Raw genomic sequence first — 15673 nt, 5'->3', positions numbered from 1 at the left:
TTGAGCAAGCCTACAAAAGATTACATTAAATGTAAACACAGTATAAATATTTCCACTGTAAACAGTAGTATTTTAAAGTTATGGTACATAATCTGATATAACAATACAGTATCAGCTAATGCTGACACTTTCTCTAGGGTTGCTCTCCATGGTGAGGGAATTCTTGGCTCAAAACACTGTTGGAAACAAGTCTTTAAGTACAACAACATCATCAATTAGCAATAAATGGCAAAGAAAATTAAAAACTTTTGCTTGTTGTGAGATGAAAATGCCAGCCTTTGCAATTGTTTAATGTATTCCGCCTGAATAACGACCTGGAGGTGAAATTCTCCAGTCTGCTTGGGAGGAGTTGCCGAGGCTCTAATGCACGTTCATTTAGGGTTATCCCCTGCTCAAACGTTCCAAGTACCCAGAAATGATCTGACTTGTCTTGTATTTCTGTGGAGCACTGTATAAACAGGAGTGGTTGAGGGTGGAGAGAAGTAAGAGGCTCTCTTCACCTCTAGCAGGTGTGACATTCAAACTTTGACAGCTACTGTCCCTTGTGGGGGGATAGAGTAGAGAGTGGAGAATTAACAAATTGCAAATCTGACCTCAAGGCCTGTGCGGTCCATCATGGGAGGAATTTTGTCATCAAAAATCCAGAAGCAGATCGAGCACTGAGGCAGTAGTCATGTTCCTGAGATTTCCAATCTTTACCCATACCGCAATGAGTTTCTGTAATGGTGAAAATGCATTAATCAATGCATCAAACAGGCAGAAAAAAGGGCTTTCCCTTTGATGGCGTACCATTATCCCTCTGGGGCTGCAGAGCACAGGGGTGCTGTAAAACAACTTTTTGGCCCTTTCTTCCCCCTTTCTTCTTTTTCATGATAAAGCACATATCACTTGAAAAGGGCATGGTCCATATAAAAACAGAAGCACAGAAACACAAAAACACTAAAGAGGGGCCACTGCCCTCACACTGGGCTGCAGCAGTGTGATGCAGCTTTTAAAGGCTGGCCTTTGAACAGGGAAGGTGCTTTAAACTGCAGCGGGGCTCTGAAGAGGGTCATTAAAAGGCTGTTGTGAATAACCACCTTGATATTTATGGACCTTATAAATTTGCCATTAAGTGGCTGTTAAAAGGTGAGACTGGAGCGCTGGAGAGGCCCCTCCTTCCTCTGCTCAGGATGACCTGCCAGAAACAATGGGCTTCCTGATTGACCATTAACAGCCCTTAGTGTAATAAGATGATGAGAGCTAATAATGACCACTAACTAGGAGGAGGGCACCTTAATTTGTCACTTGATAGGACCCTTGTTGATTTATTGTTCTTGGAAGCGGTGGTGGAGCAGCCATTGCTGAGGGGGGGGGGGGGGGGGGGGGGGGGGAGCTGCGTAATGGGAAGAATGATGGGGAAGAGATCAGGACATTTAGGAGGAAGAGGGACAGAGGACATATAAGTTGCTTAATCAAGTGGTCAGCTAAAGAGGCCGGCAGGTCAGGGAGGGGGCAGAGTGGTCACTTGGGGGTGAAGTCTCAAACGCGGAAGTGGTGCCAAAGCCACTGACCAGCACCACATGAAAGAGCAGAAAGTATGATAATCTGCTGGTGGGCAGCGATTTCTTCTAGCCTGGGAGAGACCCGGTGAAGCGGCTCGTCAATGCCCACTCTCTCATTTCACACATTTCATTATGAAAACTCCACATAGACCAGAAGATCAGATAACTGTAGCATCAGCACAGGCCCTGCATGACGGAGGCTTCTTCCTTCCACTTGGCTCGCTGGAGTTCAGTATTTAATTGGGAAGCTGTGTGGCATTCAGGGACAGACCAGCGGGAGAAAGAAAAGGGCCAGTAAGAGACGCACAAAAAGACATGGCTCTCTCTTAATTATTAACTGCACCCAAAATGAGTTTCACTGCTTTTTTTGAGTTTGATACCATAACTGCACCCTGCACCAAAAAATGCCCACTATGTACTAGTGATAACATGGGCTGAATGCTCCTTTTTACCAAGCGCAATACTAATACATTTTCATTTAATACACCACTGTCCAAATATATCACACAGCGAAGAATACAAAGGCATAATTAGTGTCCTTTTTCTATTTCTGAGCACTGAGTTCGTGCAAACGTCAGTGTTTTCAATGTGATTCTAATCAAAGTACAACCATTTTAATGACAAATCAATATTTTCACCTTTAACTTTTCACCCAATAGCTGGTAAGAACAAACAACAGTCAAGCACAAAAAATACAATACCTACTTACACCATAATTAACCTCTTCTTGTCAGATGGGCAAACTATAGCCTGCTCATGTTTTTTTAACAATGTTCATGGGAGCTCTATGTAAATGCTACAATAATATTAATGTCGATGGAATGTACAGTATACCCCAGCTTCCTGTAATGTACATATTTCAAAAATGCTGTGCACAAGAAAAAAACAAAAAAAATTGACACTTGTTCATTTTTGAGCCCCTGGTCCACTGCACAGCCTGCTTGGACAGCGGGCTGCTTTCTGTGCAGCCTGAAAGCCAGATCCTTTGTGTCAGGGACTTCAGACAGGCAGCCCAGATGAGGTATCTGCTTCACATGTAGCAGACCTTGTGGTGATAAAGGAAATTAGGCTTGAGCGAGTGGCAGCGGAAGCCCAGATGAGTAAACTTGACTTGCAGGGGGACTTGGTAGAATGTTAAAAAACATAAAACTCCCTTGACAGCCCCCGTCTCCCCTTTTGTGAATCGTGAGCTCAACACTTGAAGCAAATGAAGCAAATATTGTGATTATGCTCAAGTAATGGAGCAGAATGGGACAAACAACACTTCTTGTCGGAAAGGAAAAACTAATTGCGTTCAGGAGCATAGGGCATTGGGCAGGCAGTTGGGGGGAGGGGGTGTAGTGGGAGTGGCAATATGAAAGGGGATCCTATCACAACTACTGCACATTTCTGGATTCTTTCCTCTAAGTCCATGTTCGCAGTACGCAAATGGGGCTATCACCTTGCAAGATGCTCCAAGCACCACTGGCCCGCCTTTATTTTATGCACCAGCAGGCAGCTACTGACACACTAGGCCACAGCACAAACAGGCAGCTCCTGGAGCCTCTCGCCTTTTGCCTCTCCTTCACCCCTTACGAGATGCAGAGCAGCATTCGGAAGGGGAAGGCAGCAGTCGGGTGGGGGAGAGACGTGCGTTTGTAGATGAGCTCTGGTTATGACTGCTCTGTGCTTCTACAGTAGCCTGCCAGCTCCATGCATCCCGTACATTTTCACTGGGCCTAATCTCTCCTGACAGCCAGGCTCTCCTGTTTTACAATGCAGTGACCTGCTGCTCACGACGCCATGGGAAAAGAAAACAGTTTACCAGGCCACAGCCAAATATTGGACAAGTTGTGCTTGTAAGGGGTCCTTCTTCAGAGTTGATTCATGTTAAGTGAGACATACATTGCATAACTTGGAACTATTTTTGGGAAAAATTGAATTTTCATATTATACACAACCCTGTTCTGTTACAGATTAGCTGTTAAATAAATTTAAACAACAGGAATTATACCTGATTAGTATAAAATGGGTTGTAATATATTATATTATATTATATGCACACATTCATATGTATTTTGCATGATTGTGTGTAAATCTTTTTATTTTAAAAAAGACCAAGCCTCCCATTATCTTTTATCATGTGATTAATGTAAATATTAACATTGTGTCTTTTCACAGTACAACAGCTCTTTTCCTCTGACATAACACAGACCTTCTTACTGGAAAGAAACAGACAAACATAAAAAAACATAAAAAGTAGAAATAAATTTTTTTAAGCTAAAAATATCCTTCATGCTTAAAATGACCTTTATCCGTGGCGGCAGAGTGAGAAGCTGTGACACACGGAGAGCTGAAATACCAAGGGGCCTGATCCTGGACCAGCACAGCTCTCCCGCCTGTTCATCTCTAATGCCTTATTATGGCCAGCTTTGGACAATACTGAGCCATGGAGTTCAATATCATCACAATATTGATTCTGTGCTGCTGGGGCCCTGGGCGGGGGGCAGTGGGGGACTGGGGAGAGGCGCGGGACTGCAAGGCTTGTGAGGCATCTGAATTCCCCTAGGCTTGTCTGCCGAGGCTCACGTCTGATTGAGTCGTGTCATGCTAATCTGTCCTGACAACATGCGAGGAGCTGCCATGTTTCCTTCTTAACACTAATGCACTTTTTGTATGGGATTCAGTCCAATACTGAATGGCTAGAGTGTGGGAGTGGAGGTGGGGTTGGGGTTGGGGTTGGGGTTGGGGGGAGGGGAGAGGGTGGTGCAACAGAGGGGGGAGGTACTGGAGAAATAGGGGGTGCACTTAGCAATGTAGATTCTGAAATAAAATCAATCACTCCTTTTTTTTTGAAACACAGTCAAGCTGGAGGACAGTTTTTGAAAGAATTCACGCAGCTGGTGTGTGAGTCTGCCAGAATGTGCATTTGTGCCTTCCAAATATGCATTTGGACTCCTTTTAAAATCCTTATTCTATGGTAAACTGGCCTGTCCAACAGATAGCTATTCCTGCTATGTACGGCTGTGTAAGGGTGTGCGGTGTATGTGTGTGTCTGATACATGTTTCTCTGTCACGCGTGTGTGTATGAACATGTGGCGAGAGGGGACGCCTCTGACTGTGCTGGTTCCTGCATGGAAGGTTGGCTTCTCTGAGTCTCTGAATGATTCAGGAGCCATGGCAGTATCTCACAGCCTGGTTACATGGGCTGTAATTGCACTGTTAAACACGTAGCGAGCGAGACATGCTCAGGCTGTGTGCAGGTAATTAAAACCCTCCTAAAGAGCTTTCGCCGGGGCCGTCAGCAATAAAATTAAATTAGGTCATCATTATCTTAGCGTTGAGGCAGGGGGTGGAAAAGGGCAGGGAGTAAAGGGGGTGGGGTGGGGGGGCGTCAGCTTCATTCAGCCATGACCAAAAGCAGCAAGGTATGCATCTGAGACCTGCACTCATGCCCCCCTCCCTGCAAGTACGGCACTTTTTGGTAACATCTGTTAGGTAGCACTGGAGGCCTCCCTCATTACAACATAGCCTTCTATAAGGCAACTTCACTACACATAGCCATACCATCATGTGGCCCAGTGTTCCCAACACAAAGTGTTGCTTTTCCACTGTAAGGCTTTGGTGAATTCAATCAACTGTCATCTGTGACCACATTTTGGCGGAACACTGGGTGCAATTACAGCTTTGGAAAAGGCGCAATTCACAGGGCATGGAACTGGCAGTGGAAGCTCCCCTGTCTCTGGCTCTGGCACTCTCTTTGACTGGGTGGATGGGGGGATGAGGACGGGGGGGTGGCACTTGGACATAGGAAAGTGGCTGTGAAGAGAGTGTACTCATGTCAGTGCAGCTTCCAAAACTGCAAGATGATGCGATATCTTGATAACACAAAGCTGTCACTCACATGCACACACATATACTAGCACCACTGGCATGCTGTTCAAAATGTGTTCTTTCTGGTGAGTAACTTTTCAGTAAGCCATATGCACCAATTCATTTAAGAGCTGGATGAGGTACCAGAAACAGGGCACTCACATAAGCACACAAACATGCATGCAAGCATGAATGAACACAAACACACACACACACACACACACACACACACACACACACACACACACACACACACACACACACACACACACACATACACACACACCATGAATGCAAATAGCAGAAACCTGGCTCCCTGCTCCAATCTGACTAATCATCAATGACTTTTGCACAGGCGTGAAATGAGCGCAACAGGTTTGTCTGCCCTCACTGAAAAATTCATGGGGTGTTGTCACACACACCAAAATCAGGAGAAATCATCAGACAGTCCGATTGAGACAATTTCAAATGTAGCAATGGATAATAATTAATGGCCAATTGATCATTTGTTCTTTTACGAAGCAATAATTAAGCACACTTTAATATGCAAATAAAAGTCTGATGCGCATATTTTCTCATGCACATGTTTATGTGTGTATGTGTCTATAAGTGTGTATCTGTGCGTGAAAGCACTTATATTTGAGATGGGAGTTAGGACTGCTAAGTAACTGATCCCTTTCAAAATTGTGATATACAAATACAATTCAGCAGAGTATTCAGCAGCCCTAAATATGTATATGTGCTTAGCCCTACCCCAAGCTGCACTGGAAGTGACAGGCTTAAGGGAGCAGCAGACAGGGAGACCTGGCTGCAGATGGAGGACTGGCTTGGAGAGGGACCCAGGCAGGTGCTGGATCGCCGGGACCAGGATTGGAGCTAGGCAGGAGAGCACTCCCTCTGCTGGCCGGGTCTGCACTTGCACTGCCTTCCTCAGCCACTGCCAAACGATCTGCATTATTCACCCGCTGCCTCTTCAATATTTCACGTGGCCCCGCTCTGTGTTTACAGCCCTGGCCTTATTCAATTTTCATACCCGTTTTTGCTTTTGCCCCACTTAAAGGCATGACTGCGGCCCCAGCCAAGATTTGGGTTTGTTTTAGTGGAGGTTCCTTGAGGTTCCTGTTTGTGCTGGAAACATGCGAGGCACGCACATGTTACACTTGTCTGAGTAGCAGGCATTGTTTTACTGACCTTCCTGTGCAGTAAATCGGGCCCTGAGCATAGTGGCAGACAGTGCAGTGTTAAAAACCGGCTCCATGTCAGTTACTGCATTTACTACATACTACATTTAACTGCTTTCACAATGTCTCCTCTTCATTCACACAGCCTTCAAGTGAATTGATAAAACTTGTTTTGACTAAATAAATATGTACTGGCCTGTAAAACTATTAATAACTGACACCAAAGTTATGTGAAGTTCAGCTTGCCAAAACTGAAACATATTAGTGACCACTTTAAAGCGACTCCCAGTTCAGAGCTAATTACCTGAATTAAATTTAACTCAATAAATCTCACAGCAACTTCTGAATAAATAATTCAAAGTGCCATTTAGGTTTAGGTCATACACTCCAAACTGGAGCACATCCTATTTAACCATTTCCAACACTGATGTACACATTAACACTTGGCAAGCACAAGCAATGCAGTTTTGGGTCATTTTTTTCTGTTTGCAAAGGCATCAAAAAAAAAAAACAGGACATTGGTTCAGTTGGCTGAATTATTTATCAACCCCACCATAAAATTCATGGACAATGTGTCCCCTTGGAACGTCTTGTAGTTCATTCTCAGAGGATTATTGCAGTTATCACAAAGACATTCCAAGAAGCTGAAGATTAATTTCAGATTCCAATCAGACGCACACACTAAAACGCTAACAGTAAAGTACACTACTGAATTTTTTTTTTTTTGAAAAAAAAGGACTGGGATTAAAAGGAGGTGCCTTCTGTTTTCCAGAGTAAGCAGACTTCGGTTCCTGGGTTGTTGGCACATTACCAGTGTTTCCCAGAGCAAGCTGGAGCAGCTCCTCTTTCCCCCACTGTTCTCATCTGAGTCCTGGCCACAAAGCCACCCTTGCTCCTGGCCCTCCAGAAGGCTCCAGCCCAGGAACCATCGGTTGCCATTTGGTTCCCTCTTCCCAGGTCTCCCAGGACCTCTCCCTGCAAAGGGACCCTGGCAACGCCAGGGTAGTGCAGTGTCTCAGGAGCAAGTTGTTATTAAACTTTAAGGTCAATTGTGGCACTAACAACTCTGCGGAAGCTTTCAGTGCGCTGAGCGGGTTTGCCAGGCTAATTAAAAATGAATGGGGAGTGCTGCATTTGTGTCGCAGGGCTTTTTACTCTTCGTTATTTGTCTTGGGTGCAGACCTGCTTAAGGCAGGCTGATTTAGCAGTGCTCTCTCTAATCAGACACAAGCTTTTTATGGCCACCATTGCAGGAGGCTGTGTGTGCATATTGCTACAGGAGTAAAACCTATCTCCAAGAAAATGCATTCTGAGAATCAATGAAACAAGAATCCAAATGGTTTTGTATTTCAAACAATTAATTGAGTTTTACAGTGACTATTTTAATTTATTGGTATTTTTTCCTGTGAAATCATACATGACTTGTAATGTCATGTCAAAATGAACCATTACTGATATTCTGATCACATTAACTTCAATTTTTGCAAATTGCAACAGCGTATAGCTGGATCAAGTGTTCCATCGCTGATACATAAACAGGCATCTGTTAGGAGCACCATCCCAAGCCCTCTCAGAGTGGGGTAAGGACAGGGGAACCCTGCCTTCTGCCTATGGAACAATTGTGCCCGTGTTTGGACACAGGGCAGTCCACAGTCTGCCTGCTCCTGCAGCCAAAGCCTCCATATGCCTTACCAGATGATGCCATCTTCACACTGTGACCCCGGCGGAGCACCTGCACACAACACACAACACACACTTAAACACATAACACGTATGCACACACATACAAAGCATACTGAAACACATACAAACACACAACAGACACTTAAACATATAACAAGCATGCACAAATATACAAGATACTTAAACATATAACATGCATGCAGACACACAAGCCACACTTAAATACATAATACATATGCACAGATGCACAATACAAATTTGAACACATATCACACATTTTAACACATAGCACTCACGAACAAACACAACACACACCTAAACACGTAACATACATAAATAAAAACATATGTATTTACAAGAACACATATAGTTAACCCCAACATGAACATTCTACTTTAACACAAATAATAATACACATGTACAGTGCTCCATGATGATAATGGAACGTTACCTTGATCCTAAATCTGAAAATGGAATCAAATCCAAACATCCCACCACTGACAATTACTATAAAAAAGCACACTTATTTGTTGGTTTCTGTTTTTCAAGGAAGAATCATGAACTGAAACTATAAAGCACTAAAAGTGTTGGATTTGCCATTTTTAAATGCAGGGTGGTTCAGTGGAGGAGATCACAACAATGGTCTCAATTTAAAGGAGAGAGGTAGCAGGTAAAGCAAGGCTTTCAATTCAAATGGGATTTTTTTCCAAGAGTACAGTATCTGAGAAATGTGGCAAACACTAGCTGAATGAATTAATGAATTAGAAGATGTAGAAAAACTTTTGACCACAATCTTTAATTGTGCTCATATTGTGCATGGTGAAGGTCCAAGAGCTATGAAAACTTGTGTATGCATGTATAGACTCTTGTTAGTTGTGTGCACTGAGTTATGTACATACTGAATGCTGTGACTCATGTACACAAGTGAAAATCTGGTGGCCATATTGGGTATGGAAAAAATAGAATGGCCAAAAAAAGAATTTCACGCACATCTAGGCACTGTCAACCCTGCATGTGCCAAACTAGGCTGGGCAATGCTGTGAAAAGTTACGCAGCAGTAATGATTTGACTACACTGGGTGCGGCTGAGCATATGGCTGGATGTGGCTAGTCTCAATAAACAGTTTGCAAGCCTCTACCATCTATCCTTGATAAATATGCTTGGGCATAACCTTGGGCACAGGGCGCACACACGCCACACACATCTGTTGCACTATGAACAGTAAGTGTGCAAAATCAAAGTGAAATCCAATGTTGTGCAAGAAGTAAAGGAGTAACAGGTCCAAAACAGCCATTCTTGCTTGAAAGCCTAATTTATCATCAACAGCATCATGCGAGGAGAGCACTGTGTGACTTAACAATGTTCACTTGGTGAAACAGACATGCAGGTGATTAAATATCAGAGAAAATGTACACTTGACAAAAACAAACAAAAAGGTAAACAGACAAACAAAGGGATAAATCGTTGCACTACATTATCTCAGCAAATACTCTTATCCAGATCGATTCTTTGCAATTTTTACATGTCATCCATTTGAACAACTACATATTTATTGCAGCAATTTGGATTAGGTAGCTTGCTCCAGGAGTCAAAAGTCAAAGATCACCTGGGAATCAAACTGGCAACCCTTGGCTGACCAGCCCTGCTCCTTACCACTATGCCACTCTGCTGCAGATCAGACACAAACCAAACTGCAGCCCTCACACAACTATTTCAGTTCAATGAATGGTGACAGTTAATAATGACTCCTGTAGAAATAAGTGGCTGTTGCAGGAATCTCACAAGTCCACACAAAGTATAGTGTAATTTATCTGTATTTTTCCAATAGACATGAAGTAATATGCTCCCTGTCTTCAGTAGCTATGGTGGTGGAGGCAGAAGTACATTAATATTGCAGGAGATTAATATTTAAACAAACCAAATGGAATACGGAAAATAACATGTTGAATTGAAACTTATTAGCCCTCATGAGAGAAGCTAAATAAGGTTCATTCTTTGTGACTTTTCATTAGACAAATAATTTCCCTGGGGAAGTACATGAGGGGAATGCACAGCCCCACACAATGGCAGCTTCCAGGAGAAACTGAAGGAAGTTTCTGAAAGATGATATATTAGAAAAACTGTACCCCAGATATGTAACTGTGCAAGAATTGTGGGAACAATTATAAGAAACTTCTAACTGAACTGAACCAAACCATATCAGTCTTACAACTGCTAGAAACTAACCAAAAATAAAAATTAATGCACATAAAGCTGTGACAAGCAATTAAACAACAGAACAAAAATAGCCTGAATAGACAGTCATAATATTATGAAGCAGCCTTCAGACCATTGCCTCTGTGTGTGAATGGAGGGAGGGGGTGAGGAGGAGTGAGTGAGCGAGGGAGTTGTTTAACAATCTGAGCAGCTGCCATCATGACGTGTCCAGGTCGGTCCCGTGGGCCCATCTTGTCCTCTCATCTCACCATTCTCTCCAATTAACTATTAACATGGAGGGCCCTGTGATGGCTTGGGGACTCCTGAATGAGAGCACGTGGGGGGCAGAGGAAAAGCAGGCCACAGGCCACTCCTCCTCCCCCAACAGCACATCCCACACTCTCCTCTCAAGCTGTGCCTGCTCCCAGTTCAACCCTTTACCTCTGTTTTTGGGAAATGGACTGGGTTTCTGTTGCCAAGAGGACACAGTGTTCAAGACATGTTGGGTACAAAGCAATGACTGACCCCTGAAACACACCCCCTGGAACCAGCTCCCCCTGCTCCAGCCATCTCCCTTTAAGCAGATTAAAAATGTAAACCATTTCTGGAACTGCTCGATGCTGTCATCAACCCTGGGACTTCCTGGCTGAAATAAGAAAATGGGGTCACAATAAAAGACAATTTGTGTCATCAGAGACCAACCTGCTTTGACGGGTCTGCATACGATGTCTTTGCCTTTTTGATAAAATGCTTTTTTCTCCACAGATAGAATATCCCATTTGGACTGCTCAAGAGCAGCTTTGTAAGAGATTTGAAAACACTATAGAAACCGCCCAATGCCTCATGGCAAGACTGTAAATAAAATACAACTTCCAGTCAAAACATTGCCAATAATGTTACATGTCATGTAATTAGTACCCTTCTGCAGTGCCAACACAAAGTACAATATTATGGAAGAAAGGCTAACCCATATGAGATGTAAGAGGCATCACCTGGTTGCAGGTATTGTTACCATGCTGACAAAGAAGGTGGATGAGAGGAAGGTGGCAATGCAGAAAGTTGGTGAGAGGCATCATAGCAGGTGTCATTGCCAAGTATGTGACCGTGTCCTGGGTTTGCTGTTAGGAATAGTGTGATAACTGGGTTTGGAAATTATTCACCTTATTGATGAGCCCATTTATCTGAAATACCACCTCAAACGTGGCTCTAAGAGCCTGAACTCGAGTCACTTCCACTAGAACACACCAACCAGGCTTGTTCAACTATCTGTGGGACACCACAGGTAAATCTGGTGCTGAACAATTGTAAGTCCAAGGAGCCAGAGGGCAGGTCCACACTGAGACTGTGAAAAGCTGTCTAGACTAACTTTGAACATGTCTGATGACACACAAAAGTGAGTTGCATTTTTTGGTACGTCAACTAAGTGAGGCGGCCGAGGATTGTTCCAAAGTGCACAGCTCTTGCCGAAGATTACCAAAACAAGCAGAGAAGTGCCAAGTGCAGCTGAGATTTCCTGCTGTGGCAGGCCAAGAATATCATGTGGATTTTACAATCAATTCATGCTGGAGGTGACCACAGGTCAGCTTCAAGCTCCTCCTACTCCTGGGAAATATGGGACTTTAGCAGTGAACAACTGTGGAAACCAGGTCTGACAGGTACATAGAATCACTTGGGCCTGAGCAGTGCCAATGATGCTATCTACCACTGTCTACCGTATCACCCATTCTCTTCACAGATGTCATGAGTGAACCTTCAGCACCAATTTACTTCATACCCATGTTTTTGCTGTATAGAACTCATCATTTATAGTGCTTCTAATATTGTTGACTCCTTATGATTTTTTGCTTGTGTTGTACTCTACATCACTTGTAAGTCGCTTTGAATAAAACAGTCTGCCAAATGAATAAAAGTCAATGTAATCTTTCAACAACTGCAAGTTGTCAGTCCACTGTAATTTTCTTTGACATAGCTAATGTAGTCTAGAAATTGAGAAAAGAGCCACCAGCTGAGGGATCGAAACTTGGGACTCCATTCACCATGTGGACGAAGAAGAAGTGGCTAGAGAAAGAGCATGAAGTGCTCTCTCTGCGGTGACCTTTGATCCTGGAAGGCTATGAGACTCTCACTCTCAACTGAGTGCCTGTGACACAATGAACACAATAAATCATTACAATGGTCACAGTTTAACAGGTGTGCATGACAGTATAATGTTAAATGTCTCTTCTTGTTAACATTAATTCTACCTGAGCCATAACGAGGGAAAAACTGAGGACCTGATCATATTTCACCTTGTGGTAGCTTTTGTAGTATACTACTTAAAAACAACATCATCATTCATTTCTTATATATTGGCTGTATTGTTGTAATTCTGTACAGGTCCATATAGTGCTTATCTTCAAAATATTAGTGGAAGCTACATTGTGCGTATTACATTTAAAATGCCACATTGGCATCTCTACTGGTATGGACCTGCTTGTACAGCAGTACTCGTAAATGTAGGCTGCACCACATGGGTTATCGCTGTGGCCCCCATCTCCTGAATTCCTGTACAACTCCGGCTCTATATCATATAAACCTAACTTTTAAACTATTTGTAATAGTGGTTTTCACAGTCAAACTGGTTTTATTATTATAATTGTTCTGACCATATTTTAAAGTGCCTTGAACCACAGGACATTTTTTAAAATTTCATATTCAGTGACCTTACATTGTGGACACATTTATTATTATAATTAATATTATTATTATTAATAGTATTATTATTATTACTACTACTATTAGTAGTAGTAGTAGTAGTAGTAAATGCAAACCATGCAATCCAACTCATTTCAGTCATTCTCCCTTGTGTGATACCCACTGGAAATAAAACTGCAATTGGAACAGGATCACAGAAAACAGAGCTCAGTGTCTGCCAAGGACAGGCTGTTACTCTCTCTCCTCTCCTGTCTTTCTGTTGTTTGAGTTTGGTGTGTTCATGCAGGCCTGTGTGTGTGTGTGTGCTCAGAGCAGAGATGTCACCATGTTGGGGGAACTCTCTGGGACTGGCAACACTGCTAGAACTGTTATGACTTGCCTGTTACCATGGCAACCCCAAGGGACAAGGGGGGGGGGGGGGGGATGAAGTGCATGCCAGGGACCAATTTACCTCTCCGTTGGGGCATTGTCAGGGAGTGCACGTCCACTAGCTCCACACCCCAGGCTGCACCAGTATCCCAATCCAAGCACTCTGTCACTATGTCACTATTCTGCTCTGTGCTCCATAACTCCACTAACCACAAAGACACATCCATGCAGGCTTCTACAGACAGATCAGAGCCACAGACTCACTCAGGGGCTTGGCAGGTTCTGTTCAGTCCCAGTTCTCAAAGCAAAGTGGACAACTGTATACTCTAACATAGTAATACCCACAATAGGCAGCACAGGTCATTTTACCTAAATTAAATATGTTAATTTTCTGATGTTAAAAGTACATTATTACATATGTATGCCTTGTACTGTATATGTACTGGTTGTGTTATATTCAGGTGGACAAAGGCTATATATGTATATGATCGCACTTATCACCCTGTACTGAAGGGCAAAAGGGGGCTCTTATTGTGAAGGAGCATGTGGGGAGTAGAGGGTTTTGGTTAAAAGAGAACATGGCGATCGCTATTAAAGTTAAACTTAAAAAGAGTGTTCTTTTTGTCATGTAACAAAATACATGTGTTTTCATGCCATTAAATCCACTGGTTGGTAAAGAAAATACTTAATCTATGTTTCACGCTAGCATAATCCTTAATACCAAGGATTTTTGTTAAGATCTTTGGACTGCTTCCCATGATTCTTTGTCTTATCACATTCTGACAAGCAGCAGTCATGCCAAACTACCTCAGGCCTTTAATATCAACATTTAATTAAACTGATGAGAGTGAAGGTCATGTGATCCAAGGTAAGGTACATGAGGTCAGAAATGTAGGTGAAACAAACTTCTCTGTTGGATTTATTAAAAGCCTGTAAAAAGTGGACATGCCAGACATACCAACAGCAGCATTACAAAATCAGATGAAACATTCATTTCGAAAGAATAACATGATCACATCCTGAGACACACTTGACTGCTTGAGCAGTCTGCCAAATTCCCTGTGAGTTCTGAACATTTACCACCAAAAGCAGACAAAGACAATTTGCACCTAAGTGGCTGTTTATATACAGCAGTTCAGCTGTAGTGGTTAGGGAGCTGAGCATATATACCATATAAGTCCAAAGGGTTTTTAATAAAGCAAAAAGGCAGAACTAAGAGAATAAAGCATAATGGGCTTTTTTGCCTACCATTTACAGAGTGGTACCACATGTTTCAACCACATATCGTGTTTCTTAGACAGCAATTACTGGTGGGGTACCAAGTACGTATTTATAAATGTGACATACAGGTATCAATCTGCAAAAGGCAACAATGATGTCATCTGAGGTCTCGGGACGACATCTGAAGTCTTGGTATCAGGTTTTCATAAAGAGGAGGGCACAAATCGGACTTTGTTCTGTGCACAGGATTAACAGCAATGAAGCAGCATTTCGGGGGTGGGGGTGAAGTGTCTTGGGGAGTCACCGGGGTGACAGACTCAGAAACCACCTTAATGACAGTGAACATATTGCCAGCACTCTGTCTCAGCTCTGCTTGTTTACCTGAGCAGTGCTTAAAAACAGCTTGTTCAGAGCTGGTGACAGCAGGCCCTGGTGGCTAAGGGCCTCCCCTGAGTGTCGAGGGAAAACAACACTAGCTACTTGATTTGAGAGGAGGGCTTTCATGAAGCCCTCCTTGCCAAACGTCCCCTTGAAAAACCTGAGTGCTACTGTGAGTAGTATCCCTCCTGTAGTTGGAGGACAAAGAGGGAGACATTACCAGAGCAGGAAACAGGTTGCAGGACAGCAGGATTCTGTGACCCTGCTCCCTGGTAAACCAACAGCTCACACAGCCACTCTAATGTTTCTGACTCACCATGGCCACTGCTGCTTTACTGCTTTAGCAAATACCCCCAATGAACTCATTTCACAAACTGCCTGAGATTTACTGAGGAGATCCCGCTCACATTGAACAAGGCCTGAATATCAGTGTTTAAGCTATTTTGAATTGCTTGCAATGTCCATGTGAACTGGGTCAGGATATGCTAGAACCACATTCACATGTGCTGGCCATGCCTTTCACTTTCCATTTCAGTTTCATGTGTTTTAATCATT

The 15673-nt window shown here is 43.1% G+C and overlaps 1 pseudogene; it reads right to left on the bottom strand.

Moving 5' to 3' along the window:
• Positions 1 to 4225: 4225 nt before the first annotated feature.
• The window catches only part of LOC118787730, a 30466-nt pseudogene continuing 19018 nt past the window's right edge, over positions 4226 to 15673 (bottom strand).

The sequence above is a fragment of the Megalops cyprinoides genome, chromosome 13, assembly GCF_013368585.1.
Source record: "Megalops cyprinoides isolate fMegCyp1 chromosome 13, fMegCyp1.pri, whole genome shotgun sequence".
Taxonomy (NCBI): domain Eukaryota; kingdom Metazoa; phylum Chordata; class Actinopteri; order Elopiformes; family Megalopidae; genus Megalops; species Megalops cyprinoides.
Note: the sequence above shows the minus strand (reverse complement) of the source record. Positions and strands in the feature narration are given on the sequence as shown.